Source organism: Aquarana catesbeiana, linkage group LG07, assembly GCF_042186555.1.
Source record: "Aquarana catesbeiana isolate 2022-GZ linkage group LG07, ASM4218655v1, whole genome shotgun sequence".
Classification (NCBI taxonomy): domain Eukaryota; kingdom Metazoa; phylum Chordata; class Amphibia; order Anura; family Ranidae; genus Aquarana; species Aquarana catesbeiana.
Genome location: NC_133330.1, coordinates 133,051,646 through 133,066,799, shown reverse-complemented (window position 1 = coordinate 133,066,799; position 15,154 = coordinate 133,051,646). Strand labels below are relative to the sequence as shown.

Below are 15,154 nucleotides of genomic sequence, written 5' to 3'. Positions count from 1 at the left end.
GTGAAAGTGCGCCTAGTCTGTGCAATGCTGTACCCTACGCTAATACTCAACTAGTGTATGGTAGCGTTCAAAACATTCACCAATGCAAAGACCAGGATTGTCAGGACAGGAGGGACAATAATAGTGGGTGTCACGCCTATATCCGCGCTTGCTGCAGACACGACATCTTTTTTGGGGGGGTTCCTTGGGTAGGGGTACTCAGGAGGACATGCCTCTCATGCAGCTGACTGCATTTGGTTGGGGATGTGAATGGGGGAAGTACGGGTGCTGCAGAAGTGGTGGATTCCCAATTAGGATTGGCGAATGCAGCAGGAAGGGCATTATGGGCACGACGGGCCTGTATTTGTCTTCTTGGTGGCAGCAGGACACTACTTGTGCTTGCCACCTCACCAGCTTGAACTGCACTTATGGGACTCGCCACATCACCAAGTGTTACTGCAGTGCTGGTTTGACTAGGACCGGGGTGTACTAGGCCGCTGGTGCTTGCCAGTTCACCAAAACGCTACCAAAAAAACTGTTAGCGATCGCAGGGATCAGGCTTGACTGCAAACGCTGCAGTTATGCGCTTAGTTTTTTGTAAGTGACAGTGATCGATCGATACTGCACTTGGGTGGGCTGGGCTGGGCTGGGCGGAGGGGCAAAACGCAGGTGCTAGCAGGTAGCTGGGCTGATCCCTCTAACACTGCATTTTTGGGAACCCTAAACTGCTGGGGACGCTAGTATAGATCTGATCGGATCAGATATTGATCCGTTCAGATACTATACCACTAAGGGAGGTGTATCGCGCTACTGGCACTAACCTGACACTGCCTGGGGCGACGCAGACCCTATCTGACCCTAAAACCTAACTTATATCACCGCTGGGTAATTAGGGGGCTAAACTTTCATTCGGTAATAAACGGCGGGTGCCCTGACACTAAAAAAAAAAAACTAACTAACCAGCGTCACCCTTATACGGTGATCACTGGTGAAAGGGTTAACTAGGGGGCAATCAAGGGGTTAAAACCTTTATTAGGTAGTATATGGGGGTCCCTGACGCTATAAAACGCTGACGGTGAACCTAAATATTTACCTCCCTAACTAGCGTCACCAGTGACACTAATACAGCGATCAGAAAAATGATCGCTTAGTGACACTGGCGATGGGGGGTGATCAAGGGTTAAAACTTTATTAGGGGGGTTAGGGGGGTACCCTAGACCTAAAGGGGGCTAACACTAACTGCCCTACCACACTAACTGTCACAAACTGACACCAATGCAGTAATCAGAAAAAAAAACTGCTTGGTGTCAGTGTGACGGGGGGGTGATCGGGGGGTGATCAGGGGGTGATCGGGGGGTGTAATGTATGCCTGGCGTGTTCTACTGTGTGTGTAGTGTTTGTGCACTCACATCGATGTCTTCTCTCCTCGGTGGCGGAACGAAAAATACAGAGTCGAGGAGAGATGACATCACTTCCTCCACTTCTGTTTACTATACAGAAGCCGAGGAATCATTTCATTCGCCAGGAGTGATCGCGAGGGGGGGCCACGAATGAGTGGCCTCCCCCTCACCTCTGATCGCCCCTGACAAGAATCCGACTGCCACAGGCACCGGGGGGGGGTCCGATTGGACCCCCTGCCCGTGGGCAGGCAAGGCTGTACAGGTAAGTCCTTATGCCTGCCCATGCCATTCTGCCGACGTACATCATCATGCGGCGGTCGGCAACTGGTTAACCAGTTGCCGACCGCCGCATGACGATGTACGTCTATTTAATTCTTCCTGATAGTTCTTCTTTGATTGGATCACTATTGCTCCACCTTTATCAGCCTGTCTTACCAAAATATCTTTCCTCTCTTCTAGTTTCTTAATGCCATTCCACAGTATTGTTCCTTAATGTGTTCTCTCCTGGTTTGCTCATCATATATTTCTTAATATGGAGACTTCTAACAAATTTTTTGACGTCCACATATACATTAAATCTATTCAAGTTCTTTTTTGGTGCAAATTTAAGGCCTTTATCTAATACTCTAATTTCATCATTCGTTAATTCCACTCCACTAATATTTATTATCCCTTCTCCCATTAGTCTCTTTTTCTTCTGTTTTTTTGTTGCTGCTCTGCATCCACGCCTTATTTTACGTTTCTTCTAGACGTTTTTTCTGAAGCTCTTCTCGGGGTTCTCCTTGATTTCTCCTCCCGATCTCTCTGTTGATCCCAATGTCTTTCTTCCCTTCTTATCTCTTTCCTTAATGTGCGATCTGGGCTCCTCTTCACAGATCTTCATGATCCATTCTCCATCTGGTGACGCCTGGGAGACCCCCGGCGTCTCATCTCTATAAAACGTCTCAGAGTTCTATCTCGTCTCCCATATTGATAATTCGGTGTTCTTCCCCTTTCATGGTAATCCCCAGGGGTCCGTCGTCCTTCCTCAGGTCTTCTTAGATACTCATATTGATTGTAAATTGGAATATTATACTGGTTTTCATATGGCACTTGTTCTCGTCTTCCATCATAGTAATATGATCTAGTATCTCTACTCTTATTCTCATATCTATGGCTCTCATAGTTTCTCCAAGGTGGTGTTAATGGCTCTCTCCTATCCGGTACCTGTTGGAAGAATCTTGGAGAATTATAAAAGTTGTTATTATTATGCCAACTATTTTTCCAAAATGTTTTTTTCCAATTGTTGTTTCCATTCCATCCTTGTCTCTGGTTTGGAGTATTATAGTTGTTACGATTTTCTCCTGGACCCCTGGTAGGTGGGTTCTTCACTTTATCTGTGGTTGCCAGAATTTTTTCGTCTTTTTCCGGGGTTGTATTTGTGGAATTTATTACAGATTCCTCTAATTTGTTCTGCCATTTAAATACTCGATCATCCTCAATCTTTTAAATCTCTTTGATATTTCCTCCTTTTCCTAGCTGCAGTCTCATTATCTTTTTGTTCCATATCTCTCTGTAGTTGTTTCGCCAGAGCATCAAATTCAGGAAGTTCTTTTGAGATTTCTACAAATGCTTTTAATTCTGCAATATTTTTGTGTAATAGTCTCATTTTCCATTGTTTCCTTTTAATTAATAAGTCAAGTAATTCCAGACCCTTATCATTAAAGAACTGGAACCACTCATCTGTGGATTCCTTAAAGCTGCCACCATAAGGGTGTTCCCACACCAATCAGGAGATCAATCAAAATAATTAAAGTGGCGCTCAATCAAGACAATTAAAAATGTAAAACAACTAAGTATATATGGAAGTTCAAAAACTGGAAAAATCCACTGAATACTTATGTCTAAAATTCTTGATCTTCCATCTCATTGGGTAACTTAGGACCAAAGCGAATCAAAGTTACTGCAATAAATGGATCCAAACTAAATAAATCCCTGAAGCAACCAATCAATGGAGCCTCACAGAGGGAGAGTGACATACAATCAGGGAAAAATATTCAGAATTAATAAAAATAATTTTAAAGACTCATCAAATAGATAATGTGCCTAACCATAATTAATGACACAATTGTGTAAATAAATAACATAAGCCGAGCTGATATAAAATCACAATAATTAAATAAATAATAAATGTAAACGATAAAGTGTAAATGCAAATTGTGCAACCTAAATATAATTAATTCAAATAAATGTAATACATTTTGCTTGTATCAACTAGTATGTAGGTGGATACTTTTATTAAATTGTTGGTTTAAAACTACTTCACTATGGACTGCGTCCTCCCCTTTTCTTACATGATTCACATTGTCTAACTGGGGCATTCTGAGAGCGGAGGACTTAGAAGTAAACCCCTGGGATCCATTTATTGCAGTAACTTTGATTCGCTTTGGTCCTAAGTTACCCAATGTGATGGAAGATCAAGAATTTTAGACATAAGTATTTAGTGGATTTTTCCGGTTTTTGAACTTCCATATATACTTAGTTGTTTTACATTTTTAATTGTCTTGATTGAGCGCCACTTTAATTATTTTGATTGATCTCCTGATTGGTGTGGAAACACCCTTATGGTGGCAGCTTTATCATTTACCTTCGTTTGATGCTTTGAATAATTGGTCTGAAATTTGTGGTTTGCGCATTAGTACTTGTCATTATTTGTTATCTGCCCTTATCTATTGTTACGTGTGCTGCAACCATGGAAGTTTTTGGTTTTATAGAAAATAGAACAGTGGATTTGGATGCTGTTTTTGAGAAACAAGAATTGAATATGGTAGGTGATATTGAAAAATGTTTTAGAAAAATGGGGCATGTAATGGAAAAGAAGATGAACTCATGGTGGGATATAGTCACACATGAAAAGTACATAAAAGATACATTATTGCCAAGAAGATTGAGATGGGATGTTCCCATTAATGATTGACTATTGGATAAGGAATCCACAGATGAGTGGTTACAGTTCTTTAATAATAAGGGTCTGGAATTACTTGACTTATTAATTAAAAGGAAACAACGGAAAATTAGACTATTAGATAAAAATATTGCAGAATTAAAAGTAATTGTAGAAATCTCAAAAGAACTACCTGAATTTGATGTTCTGGCGAAACAACTACAGAGAGATATGGAACAAAAAGATAATGAGGCTGCAGCTAGGAAAAGGAGGAAATATCAAAGAGATTTAAAAGATTATGAGGGTGATCTAGTATTTAAATGGCAGAACAAATTAGAGGAATCTGTAATAAATTCCATCAATACAACCCCGGAAAAAAATGAAAAAATTCTGGCAACCACAGATAAAGTGAAGAACCCACCTACCAGAGATCCAGGAGAAAATCGTAAGTTTAATACTCCAAACCAGAGACAAGGATGGAATGGAAACAACAATTGGAAAAAAACATTTTGGAAAAATAGTTGACATAATAATAACAATTTTTATAATTCTCCGAGATCCTTCCAACAGGTACCGGATAGGAGAGAGCCATTAACACCACCTTGGAGAAACTATGAGAGCCATAGATACGAGAATAAGAGTAGAGATACTAGACCATATTACTATGATGGAAGACGAGAACAAGTGCCATATGAAAACCAGTATAATATTCCAATTTACAATCAATATGAGTATCTAAGAAGACCCGAGGAAGGACGACGGACCCCTGGGGATTACCATGAAAGGGGAAGAACACCGAATTATCAATATGGGAGACGAGATAGAACTCTGAGATGTTTTTTAGAGATGAGGCGCCAGGGGTCCCCCAGGCGTCACCAGATGGAGAATGGATCATGAAGATCTGTGAAGAGGAGCCCAGATCGCACATTAAGGAAAGAGATAAGAAGGGAAGAAAGACATTGGGATCAAGAGAGAGATCGGGAGGAGAAATCAAGGAGAACCCCCGAGAAGAGGTTCAGAAAAAACATCTGGAAGAAACATAAAACAAGGCGTGGATGCAGAGCAGGAACAAAAAAACAGAAGAAAAAGAGACTAATGGGAGAAGGGATAATAAATATTAGTGGAGTGGAATTAACGAATGATGAAATTAGAGTATTAGAAAAAGGCCTTAAATTTGCACCAAAAAAGAACTTGAATAGATTTAATGTATATATGGACGTCAATAAATTTGTTAGAAGTCTCCATATTAAGAAATATATGATGAGCAAACCAGGAGAGAACACATTAAGGAACAATACTGTGGAAAGCGAGATCAAGTTCAGTGATTTGAAGAATTGTTATTTAATCCCCCATTGGGAACAGAGGGACATATTGAGGTGTTCCGAAGAATGGTTTTAAAAGATTTGCAAGATCTCAAGATTAAAATGATCAATGACCCTGGAGATATCAAGAATGGCATTAAGAAACTAGAAGAGAGGAAATATATTGTGGTAACACAGGCTGATAAAGGTGGAGCAATAGTGATCCAATCAAAGAAGGACTATCAGGAAGAATTAAATAAACAATTAAGTGATGTTATTACTTATCAGAGATTGCCTGGCAACCCAATAGTAAGATATAAAGATGATTTGGCCTATCTAGTGGAAAGAGGAAAATCAAAAGGCCTATTAAATAAAAAAGAAGCAAAATACCTTCAGCCGCGTGGATGCCGGATTCCAGTAATTTATACTATCCCTAAGATCCATAAAAATAAAGAGAAACCACCAGGAAGACTGATAGTAAATGGGATCAACTCGGTTGGAGCAAGAATAGGGGAATATATTGATTGTTTTCCTTACTAGTGGCTGTGGGAACCAAAGTCTTATTTAAGAGACACTAAACATCTGATACAGTTACTTGATACCATCTCACTTGGTGATAGACCAGTATATCTTGCAACGGCTGATGTGGCATCACTCTATACCATAATTAATCATGAAGAGGCAATACAAGCAACCATATGGGCCCTGAAGGAATTTAGTGATCTGAAGCTGGTACAGAGGACGTTCCTATGTGATTGTTTGAGATATAGTCTGGATCACTATTACTTCTGGTATGAGAATGCATTTCACAAACAGATTTGTGGAATAGCAATGGGCGTGAAATACGCACCTAGTGTATCTAATCTCTACATGGCTGAGTGGGAAGAGGAAGCTCTATACAAATATAAACCACAACAACTCCTCCTTTTTAAAAGATTCATTGATGACATTATTGTTAACTGGGCTGGGGATAGAGAAAGTTTGATGGATTTTTGCTTCAATTTGAATGTAAATAACAAGAACATTAGCCTTACATGGGAGATTGATAATGAGAAGATACAGTTTCTGGAAATTTTAAAAGAAGATAAAAAATTGGTTACACAAACATTTTTTAAACAGGTTGATAGGAACAGTTATCTTCCATTGGATAGCTGCCATCATGCCCCCTGGCTAAACAATATACCTAAAGGCCAATTTATCAGGTTGAAAAGGAATTGTATGAAGTAGGAAGTGTTTGTAAAACAAGCAGAATTCATTGGAGAAAGATTCATTCAACAGGGATATCGATTCAGCTTTATTAAAGAAAAAGTTAAAGATGTAGGGGCCTTGGATAGAAGCAGATTCAACTAGAAATAAGGAATCCATAAGTACTGTACCAATGGTGATGGATTATATTATGCAGTATAAGTAAATAGAAAAAATATTCAAGAAATACTGGAACATTGTAAAAGCTGATCGACATCTAGGAATGATATTACCAGAAAAGCCTAAATTCACGTACCGAAGAGCACCGACTTTAAGGGATCTTATCTCAAAGAATGTGTTAGATCCCCCTGCCCAAAAAAAGTTTTCCTTCTTTGATGGTAAAGAGTTCTATCCCTGCAAGACATGTTACACATGTAGACATACGGACGAAGTAAAGAAGAAAAAATCTAGTTTTAAATCCACCATCACTGATAGGGAGTATGAGATAAAAGAATTCATATCTTGCCGAACAGAAGGAGTGGTGTACCTTCTGTAATGTCCATGCCAGATCCAATACGTTGGACGAACTAAAAGGGAACTCTGGAAGAGACTTAGGGAACATACTCAAAACATAAAGAATGGCTACCCAAAACATAGCCTGTCTAGACATTACGATCAATTCCATAACAGAGACCCCTCCTCTTTGAAAGTATGGGAAATTGATAGATATAAATCCCATGGGAGGGATGATAATAAAGTAATAAAACTTAGTCAATCGGAATCTCGCTGGATCTATGAGCTTCGTACTTTGGTGCCATTAGGGCATAACGTGGAATTTGATCTCAATTGTTTTATTTCTGATTATTGATTGTATTATGTTATTTTAATTCCACTCTTGTACAGTATTACCTATTCGTCTACCCTCTCCCATTTATGTAAATTGTTTGGATGCTTTTTTGTTAATAATGAATCTATTCATACCCAATTTGTCATAGATGAGATACGAGTCACCATTATGAGATTACATGTTATGCTAGTTTGATTTGAACCTCAATGTATTTGGTCCTTATGTAGTTATATAGAAAGTGATTTTACTGATCGTCCTAATTTTAGATAAATCACAAATATTTTTAGCATTAGTTTTAATATCACTGCATTTATAATTCTATTGTGGCTTATTGAGCCAATTAGTGCAAACTTAAACATGTCATGGTTATGCAATAGAGTTTTGTCTATCAACTTACCTGTCTCCATGTGTTCATCTCTAAAGACCAGCTGACTCTCACCTGACTGCTTTTATTAACTCTCCTCTAGCATGGCTCCACCCCAGCTCCTATCAGAGAACTCTATATTAACCTCTGCACTGCAGGCCAGCCCTGCTGATCAACCTTTGTGTGTTTTGGCTTCCTGTTCTTGCCTGCCGTGTGCTCTACGTTTGTTTCTGTTACCGACCTTGGCGCATTCTCTGCTATTCCTGTCTGCTCGTGACCCTGACCTTTGGCGTGTCCCTGACTATCCCTGTTTGCCTGTGACCCTGAACCTTGGCGTGAACTCTGTTGTCCTTGTCTGCTTGTGGCCCTGACCTTGGCTTATTCCTTTACTATCCCTATCCTCCTGTTGCCTACTGTGGGTGTGAGCTGTGGGACCCTGGGGGTCGTGACCTGGAGCCAGTTGCAGCCCAGTCCATCCTCACCACTAGAGGCTCTGGTGAACACCTGCTGGCTCTTAGACTCTGCGCCCCAGGGAATCCTACGCTCTAACCCTGGTGGGATCCGTGTTGGTGTTCCAGCGGCCCTGCCTTCCTTACCACCCGGACTCCCATCCGCAGCAGTCAGCCATAGGGTCCACTGCCTTGTGATGCACTCCTGATCCCAACGGTGTGCATCGGTCACCTAGCCTCAAGGTGATCTGACAAAACATATCTTTTAATAATTTTTATATTTTTTTTGCCATGTTTCAGGATTATTTAGTCTGTCCACTAGATGGCAGTTTTAATGTCGTAATTAAGAAATGTATTTATGGGGTTGTCTACAATAACTCAGCTGCCCACTAGAGGGTGTATGTCTTTAACATATATATTTGTCGTTTTTAATACATTAGTACTATTTAGGAATTGTTTTTATTAAATGAAATAACTATTATTGTTTTTAATTATGCCAGTATCTGATATCTGTAAGCTATTTTATGCTAAGCATCATTGGCTATTATGCTGATTATATACCGAGCAGTGGTTGCCAAGGTAACCCTCCTGCTATATTAAGCTATCCTCGCCATACCCATCTCTATTCCCTTTGATAAAGTGATGTGACGGTCACGCAATGCGTCAGGCAAGAGAGGCGGGTCAGGTGGTTCAGCTTCCCGATCACGGCCGGGTTCAGGAAACAGCTGCGCTACTATCAGATGTTATGCTTGCTTGTATCAACTAGTATGTAAGTGGATACTTTTATTAAGTTGTTGGTTTTAAACTACTTCACTATGGAGTGCGTCCTCCCCTTTTCTTATATGATTCACATTGTTTAACTGGGGCATTCTGAGAGCAGAGGACTTAGACAGTAAACCCCTGGGAAAATTACCGTTAAGGAGGTTGTGAAACAGAGGGGATTATTATCATTCATCTATAAGGCTGTTATCGCTCAGCCCTGAGGTGAGAGGCTGGGGAACTATATCTGGATTCACCTTATCTACACTTATGATCGAGTGCTGACACTGGGAATCTTGGATGAACAATTTTTTCACTCAATTTAATTGTCACAATCTGGATTGCATTTTCTATGGGACTTGTTGCTTTTTGACACTCATTCCAATCTAGATTGCATTGTTTATGGGACTTTAAAATATTTTTCACTATTATAAACACATTCATTTTTTAATTATTGATTTTCACATTTGTGAAGTGTCGCATGAGATTTATTTGAATTAATTATATTTAGGTTGCACAATTTGCACTATCTGCCCTTTATCGTTTACATTTATTATTTATTTACTTATTGTGATTTTATATCAGCTCGGCTTATGTTTATTTATTTACACAATTGTGTCATTAATTATGGTTAGGCACATTATCTCTTTGATGAGTCTTTAAACTTATTTTTATTAATCCAGAATATTTTTCCCTGATTGTATGTCACTCTCCCTCTGTGAGGCTCCATTGATTGGTTGCTTCAGGGATTTATTTAGTTTGGATCCATTTATTGCAGTAACTTTGATTCACTTTGGTCCTAAGTTACCCAATGTGATGGAAGATCAAGAATTTTAGACATAAGTATTTAGTGGATTTCTCCGGTTTTTGAACTTCCATATATACTTAGTTGTTTTACATTTTTAATTTTCTTGATTGAGCGCCACTTTAATTATTTTGATTGATCTCCTGATTGTTGTGGGAACACCCTTATGGTGGCAGCTTTATCATTTACATTCGTTTGATGCTTTGACTAATTGGTCTGAAATTTGTGGTTTGCGCATTAGTACTTGTCATTATTTGCTCTCTCACTGGCTGCCTCCTATCACATCGTGCCGCCCGGAGAATCAATGACAGTCTGAGCAAGTAACTCTCCAGGCGGCTGCATGCCCAGGTGCATGAATGAGGGGGCGGTACTCCTGGGGGGGTGAATTCTCCTGGGGAGGTCTGTACTCCTGGGGGGGTCTTTACTCCTGGGGGGGTGAATTGTCCTGGGGGGGTCTGTACTCCTGGGGGGGTGAATTGTCTTGGGGGTGAATTGTCCTGGGGGGTCTGTACTCCTGGGGGGTGAATTGTCCTGGGGGGTCTGTACTCCTGGGGGAGTGAATTGTCCTGGGGGGTCAGTACTCCTGGAGGGGGTCTGTACAGATGGAGGGGGTTGAGTTGTCCTGGGGGGTCTGTATAGGTGGAGCTGGTTTGTCCAGGGGGGTCTGTACTGATGGAGGAGGGTCTATACTGATGGAGGAGGGTCTGTACTGAGGGAGGACTATGGGGGGAGGGGGGTAGCCCTATGTTTTTTCCGCACTGGGTGACACCAACCCTAGTGACGCCATTGGTAACTGGGGACAGCTGATGTAAGGAGGGACTCTACTGGGAATGCCTGATGTAAGAAGAGACTCTATTAGGGCACCTGATGTAAGGAGGGACTCTACTAGGGGCACCTGATGTAAGAAGGGACTCTACTGGGAATGACTGATGTAAGGAGGGACTCTACTGGGTGCACCTGATGTAAGGAGGGATTCTACTGGGAATGCCTGATGTAAGGAGGGACTCTACTGGGGGAACCTGATGTAAGGAGGGACTCTACTGGGGGCACCTGATGTAAGGAGGGACTCTACTGGGGGCACCTGATGTAAGGAGGGACTCTACTGGGGGCACCTGATGTAAGGAGGGACTCTACTGGGGGCACCTGATTTAAGGAGGGACTCTACTGAGAATGCCTGATGTAAGGAGGGACTCTACTGGGAATGCCTGATGTAAGGAGGGACTCTACTGGGGGCACCGGATGTAAGGAGGGACTCTACTGGGGACACCTGATGTAAGGACGGATTCTGCTGGGAATGCCTGATATAAGGATGGACTCTGCTGGGGACATCTGGTGGCAGGCGACATGGCAAGTGACACACTCGGGGCTCCCACTGGTTCTGCACTATGGTGAGTTAAACTACTTCATTTTATATTACAATGTAATAATAGAAATAATGCGCTTTAATCATCCTGACACCATAACAACCATGGTGCCGTGAAGATTGAAGCGCTAACACCAGGTATTTGGAGTATCTTTATCTGTTGATTGTTACATATCTGTTCATGGAATACATATATTGCTATTGTGGTGTAGGATCTGGGCCTGTTGTCCCTCCATCCCTGTCTTTCCTTCTCTCTCCTTCCCTCCCTAGCTTTCCTTCCTTCCTTCCTCCATCCCTCATACATATTAGACTCGAACCACACCCCCATTGAGCCACACCCTTTAAGCCACGCCACTATTTAATTTAAGCCCAGCCATTTTTTTGTGGGGGGTTGTTTGCAGGGGGGGCCCATGCGACATTTTGCTATGGGGCCATGTGATTTCTAGTTACGCCCCTGATAGTGACATAGTTAAGTTAGCCTTAGCCGCCCAGAATCACAGAGGCGCTGTTCAAGCCTTCCGTAATTAACCACGCGACGCATAGTCCACAGCACAATGAGCAGTGGACTGGAAAACTGAAGTGGTGCCGAAAAAAGCACCGCCCACCGTCCTCTGATCCTTGCCAATCGAAACAGCACAGGACGCTAAAGAGACAAATAATTGTAAAGTGGGAGTGTTCAGGGCGCACTGCTTGCCCCCTGAACACTCCCTAAACACAAACGAGTCAGCTTCCCAATTGCAATCAGCTGATTGCAAGCTGGGAAAGCTTCCCATAGGTAGCTGTATATCCGGCGCCTTAAAGTGACTTTTTTTTTTTAATGACTAGCTTGGGGGGACAGCGCCCAAGCGCTCCCTATGGATGGACCGCCACTGATTGGTATGATGTTTTTGGGTTGATGTGCAGTGCCATTTGACCTCCAAACATGGTGTGTATTATGGCATCGAAAAAGTTTAATTTTGGTCTCATCTGACCAGACTATATTCTCCCAGTATGTCACAGGCTTGTCTAAATGTTGTGCAGCAAACTTTAAATGAGCTTCAACATGCTTTTTCTTTAGCAATGGAGTTTTGCGTGATAGGCATACATACAGGCTATGGCAGTTGAGTGCATTACTTATTCTTTCCTTTGAAACAATTGTACCTGCTAATTCCAGGTTTTTCTGAAGCTCTCCACAAGTGGTCCTTGGCTCTTGGACAACCCTTCTGATAATTCTTTTCACTCCTCTGTCAGAAATCTTGCGAGGAGCACCTGATCATGGCCAGTTTATGGCGAAATTATGTTCTTTCCACTTCCAGATTATGGCCCCAACAGTGCTCACTGGGACATTTAGAAGTTTAGAAATCCTTCTGTAACCAATGCCATAAGTATGTTTTGCAACAATAAGGTTGTGAAGGTCCTGAGAGAGCTCTTTGCTTTTACCCATCATGAGATCTTCCTTGTGTGATACCTTGGTAATGAGACACCTTTTTATAGGCCATCAGTTGAGACTGAACCAGCTGATATTAATTTGCACTGACAAGGGGTAGGATTGATTTCTAAGTACGGATAGATTTAAGCTGGTGTCTTGGCTTTCCAAGCCTTTTTGCACCTCTCTTTCTTCATGTGTTCAATATTTTTCCCTGTGTCATTCTATTTTATTATATATACTTACTTTCTGAACTTATTTGGTTTCTTTGTATGTGTGGATTGCATGGGTTGTTGTATGTGGTGAAAATGTTATGTCAATAGCGTGCAGTACTTATTTTACCCACTGTATGTATTTGTTTGAGTACAGCATTATTTGCTATGTGACCCCTTCAACCCAGATGAAGCTTTTTATTTGGATGAAACATGTTGTGTTTTTTGTGTTTTATTGAAGATTTTCTGGAGTGTGCAAGGATTTCAGTTTTATTATCTGTTGAGGTAGAGGTAGGACTGAGTCTTGTTTATCTAGCATGCATTTGTAGGAGATGGAATTCATAATCAAAAATCTTTTTGTTTCATCATTTTTATGGATTTTGTTATTTTTGAAATAATAAAAGGAAAGTATTAGGGCCCAGAGGGTATATTTTTATAAAAGAAAGTAAGTGCTTAGGTTCTCTTTTTTAATAATCAGCTTTTAACTAGTTTATAAATAGAATTTACTCTGTAGTCCATGGTGCCATGCTTGTGTATGAATAAGAGGCTTGTTCAGCACAGAGTTTCTCATGCAAAAGGAAATGAGAAGGCTGAAAGAAGAGTTTGTACTCTGGCTTCTCACACAAAAACTACTTGTTTTTGCTGAAAGCAATATGCTTCAGAGCTTTTATGCAATGTCAAATCCTATTTTCTAGTATTCAGCACAAGCAGAAAGAATCAGCAGAAATGAGTAGAAAAATTTACAATAATTCCCCTTAGTTTTCCAGACATATTATATTTATTGAAACAGGGTAAACTGGTGCCTTTTATATATGATATCCCGTTTTAAATGTATCAAATGGCAAAACACACAAATTGCATGCAATCTACTTTACAATAAACTTATTAGTACATCAGCTTATAGGAGTCTCTCTATTTTGGGTAAACATTCATATAATTATTAGTTCTCAGTTATCAAAGACTCTGATAATGTGTCAAAACTAGAACAAACATGATTTTTAAATTTTGGTTACACATTATATTTGCAGAAAAAAAAGATATTTACTTACGATGCAGCTGTACTCCAGCTAAAGTGATGTTGTAGCAGGCAAATTGTCCAAGAGCCCTTTCTCCCAAGAAGGGATGTTTTAAATGGCAAGAAAGGTGGAGCAAGCCTGAAAGTGAAAAGGAGTAGGGTGTTGTATTTCACATCACATGTACTCTCTAAATAACTTCATATGTTCATTTAAAGTCCCTAAACCTTATTTTTTATTTTTTACTTAAATACTTTTTTCATCTGTTAGCTGTTTTCTTAAAATGTGCAAACCAAGTATGTGAAGTCTTTAGTCTGTTGTTTAGCAATAGCTTAATAAAACACATGTACTGTGTAGTGTATGGAAAAATGAGCCATGTGTATGTGACAGCTTTTGATTGTACTGAAAAGTACAGCTCCTTCAACATTGGATATTTACACATACTACTTTCAACACAGTCATAAAAGCAAGGTGTTTGTTGCTTATGCAAGCATATTTTGGGACAACCAAGTAATCCTTCATGTCTGTGGGTAATTTAAATCTTTGTAACAAGACCAAATTGTGTAGATTTGATGTATATTGTTCTTTAACAAACTTTTTATCCATGTTGCACACCAAATAATTTTTTACACTTCTTCATTTTTGGTAGACTTCTTACCTACATACTAAGCACAATTTTTTTATTAATATTATAAACCGTTTTAAAACTTTTAGCTTAATTTATATGCAATAGTTTTGAAAAACTAAACATTTTGCCAATATCTAAAGTGGAACTATGAAAAAGCAAAATGACATACATAATGCAGTTTGTCAGTAGCAATAACCAGGACTTTTTTTCAGCGGGAACGTGGGGGAATGCAGTTCCGGCACCTCCAGCACTGCATGTATGTAATGACATTGAGTGCTGGAGGGTCTATAGATGCAGGCTGCTGTGGGGATCTATTGTCACTGGTGAGTATTTTGTTGTGGCGGTGTCTTTTGTTGCTGGGGGGGGATCTGTTGCAGGAAGGGATCTATTGATGCTGGGGAGATCTGTTGTTGCAGGAAGCAAACTATTGTTGCAGAGGGATCTATTGTTGCAGAGGGAGTCTATGGTTGCTGACTGCAGGGGATCTATTTTACTGTTTTTCTTTTTATCATTATCAAACT

The 15,154-nt window shown here is 40.4% G+C and overlaps 1 protein-coding gene across 2 annotated transcripts in view; it reads right to left on the bottom strand.

Moving 5' to 3' along the window:
* The window catches only part of CHADL (chondroadherin like), an 888,529-nt gene extending 874,382 nt beyond the window's left edge, over window positions 1-14,147 (bottom strand). For both annotated transcript variants that reach the window (XM_073592692.1, XM_073592691.1), the window contains exon 1: window positions 14,042-14,147. The gene's annotated coding sequence lies outside the window, so the exon portion shown is untranslated. The remainder of the gene's footprint in view (window positions 1-14,041) is intronic.
* Window positions 14,148-15,154: the final 1,007 nt, after the last annotated feature.